We start from the raw sequence: 3,248 nt of genomic DNA, 5'->3' as shown, positions 1-3,248 counted from the left end.
TCTAGCTTTTTGATTTTTGAAGAAAGGGCCTCGATTTGAGCTTGTAAAGAAGTGCTTTCATCAACCTTATGGGCGCCCGGGGCAATAGATTTATTGCATCGGGGAGTGTGCCACTGAAAATTGGTTTGAGCAATTTCCTCAATTTGATTATATATTTCATTTGGGCGACGATTACCTAAAAGTCCCCCAGAGCTAGAGTCAAGTGTTTGTCTTGTGTGTCGCAACAACCCATTATAGAAATTGGATACTTGTTGCCATACCGCAAGACCGTGATGAGGACACTTTCTTAGTAGCTCCTTGAACCTTTCCCAAGATTCATATAAGGATTCCCCATCCACTTGTGAATATGTATTAATTTCAGTCATTAATTTAGCCGTTTTAGCAGGAGGGGAATACTTGTATAGAAACTTTTGGGCTAGTTCATCCCAGGTGTTTACCGAGCCAACTGGGAGGGTATTAAGCCAAGCCTTAGCTCGGTCTTTTAGTGAAAATGGAAACATTCGAAGGCGGATGGCGTCGTTTGATGCTCCATTGATCCAAAAGGTATCACATATTTCTAAAATTAGTAATATGTAGATGGGGATCCTCGTCCGCAAGCCCATGGAAGGTTGCGGAGTTTTGAAGCATTTGTATCAAATGTGGCCGAAGTTTGAAGTTGTTGGCTTCGACATTCGGCGCATTGATAGCGACGCCGAGATTTCCTACGGTGGGTCGTAGGTAATCCATGAGGGTACGTTGGTCCGCCATTGGAAGTGGGTCCCCCGAAACTTTCTCTTGGTTTTTAGCTTTAAGTCTTTTTCTTAGAAAGCGTTCGGGTTCGTCTAGGGGTTCTTTTATGTCTCTACTAGAACTGGAGCTCATACACTACGTGGAAAGTTCAGATGTGGCGCCTGGGTTCCAAGTCCTGCAATAAAACAAAAAGAACGTTAGTCAGAAGCTTCACCACGGCCCCGTGCTCAGATGAACACGGCCCGTGGTCGGAGATACAGTGACTATTTTCCGGATCCCTGTTACTGGGGAGTTCGACACGGCCCCGTGCTGCACCGACACGGCCCCGTGCTCAACTCTCTGTAACTCGGAAAATAAAAACTGCCAGTAACAATGCTGGGCACGGCCCGTGTCCGACCAGGCACGGCCCGTGCTGAGCTCTGCAGAAACTGAAAATTTAAGAGAAATCCTAAAAAAACAGAAAAATAAGAAAAAAACGATTAGGCCGTTGATTCCTAACTTTCTTAAAATCCTTGTGTCCCCGGCAACGGCGCCAAAAACTTGATGCGCGTGTGGTGTTATAGGTTTTTATGTATATTTTTAGCCCTTTTTACACGTTAGTCAAGTTTTAAATTTATAAAACACGATATTTTACTAATACCAAACACACATATGGGTAAGTGCACCCATCTTGAGCGTAGTATAGTGTTGGCAAGATATCGAGGTCGTCCAAGGACACAAGAGCTTTTAATATCGGTTTATCCTCAACGTCTAATCAAATCAAAAGTTTAGAAAAAGGATTTAAACTATAAAATAAAAACTAAAAATGCTGAAAAATAAAAAATAAAAGTAAAAACAGATAGACAAGATGAATCACTCGGATCCGACTCGTGTTTAGGGTAACCACTGATTATTTCCACACTTTTGCACTTTTTAAGAGATTATCTTAGTTATTATAGTAGGCCCCTCTTTTAAAGGTGACATCACCCTCAACCCAGCAGTTTGAGTCAGCAAGGATACAATCCTAAAGGGTTGGATTATTGAAAGATAATTAATTAAGTTATTAATGTGTAATGTGGTAGGCCCCTCTTTTGAAGGTGACGTTACCCTTGGCTAAGTAGTCTGAGTCAGCAGGGATACAGTACTAAGTAGTCGGGTTAATGTTTTAATAGTAGCTTACATATGAGGGGATCAAGGAGTTCGGACCCCCGCCATCCAATACCAGTGGGTATTGAAGGAGATCCTACTAAAGTTGACCCAGGTCCTTACAGGATCTATACACTGAACAAGGCAAGACTCTTATCAAACCATTCCCTTAACCCTCGACCAGGTAGCCAACATATCTCTATATAGACCGTGGAGATATGAATGGTGAAAATCTTTTATTTTATATAAACAGTAAAACAATGCCAAGACACCACGGACAAATGATAAGGAAGATTCGCCTTCAACATAAGAAACTAGTTATTAAAGTCAATAATACATAACCAAATAAAAAGTGCGAAAAGATTAAAAATAAAAAGTATTACACGAGACACTTGTCTTCACCAAGTGATGTAAGAGACTTAGGCAAACATGGCCTTTGATTGTCAAGAACTCTTACGATCAATCTTGGATCCCGAGACTACTCACACACTCTATGATGGATGATGGATGATGGCGGTGGATGTGGGTTATGATGGTGGTGGTGGGTGGGTGAAGTGTGAGAGAGGTGGTTTGCCAAGGGATGGTTTGCAAATGAGCCAAGCACCCCTATTTATAGCCTGCACAGAAGCCTGGACACGGCCCCGTGTCCAATGGGCACGGCCCCGTGTCCACCCATCTTCTCTTTCTTTATTAATTGCAGTTTGTCTGCATTAGTTGACCACGCCCCCGTGTCCGCTGGGCAAGACCCCGTGTGCAGAAGCGTATCTGTACTATCAAGATTTTCCTAGATTCTGCGAATCTTAGAGTTGACCACGGCCCCGTGTCCGCTGGACACGCCCCCGTGGCGGGTGATAGAAGCTTCTACAACTTTGTCTTTTCTGCAGACACTTGGGCACGCCCCCGTGCTCATTGAGCACGGGGCGTGTTCAGCCTTCTGTTCTCTTGTTTTTGCTTGGGAAGATGCTGTCGGGGGGTCGGGCATGCCACGTTTATTCCTTTTCTTGTATTTATGTTAGATTTAGCTGCCTTTTTGCTTCTTTTGTTCATTTGAGCTCATTTAATCCTGAAAATACAAAAGGAAGACAAAAACACACTTTTCCAACATTAGCACTAAAAAAGGGTTAGTTTTATGCCACAATTGATGTAATTTATATGTTGCATTTTGCACACATCAGCAGCAAAAACTAACATATATACAAAGAAAAGGAATAAACGTGGTATGCCCGACCCCTCGACAGCATCTTCCCAAGCAAAAACAAGAAACAGAGGGTTGACCACAACCCGTGTCCAGTGGACACAGTGGCGTGGTCAGGTGTCTGCAGAAAATGACAAAGTTGTAGAAGCTTTTGTTCCCAACACGGGGGCGTGCCCAGCCCAACACGGGGCGTGGTCAA

General features: G+C 43.4%; 1 non-coding gene across 1 annotated transcript; it reads left to right on the top strand.

Annotated features, from left to right (window-relative positions):
• Positions 1–264: 264 nt before the first annotated feature.
• LOC118484456 lies at positions 265–371 on the top strand. The gene has a single exon (XR_004873567.1). It is a non-coding gene; the product is annotated as a small nucleolar RNA R71 (small nucleolar RNA).
• The last annotated feature ends 2,877 nt before the right edge of the window (positions 372–3,248 follow it).

This window comes from Helianthus annuus, chromosome 11 (assembly GCF_002127325.2).
Source record: "Helianthus annuus cultivar XRQ/B chromosome 11, HanXRQr2.0-SUNRISE, whole genome shotgun sequence".
NCBI lineage: Eukaryota > Viridiplantae > Streptophyta > Magnoliopsida > Asterales > Asteraceae > Helianthus > Helianthus annuus.
Note: the sequence above shows the minus strand (reverse complement) of the source record. Positions and strands in the feature narration are given on the sequence as shown.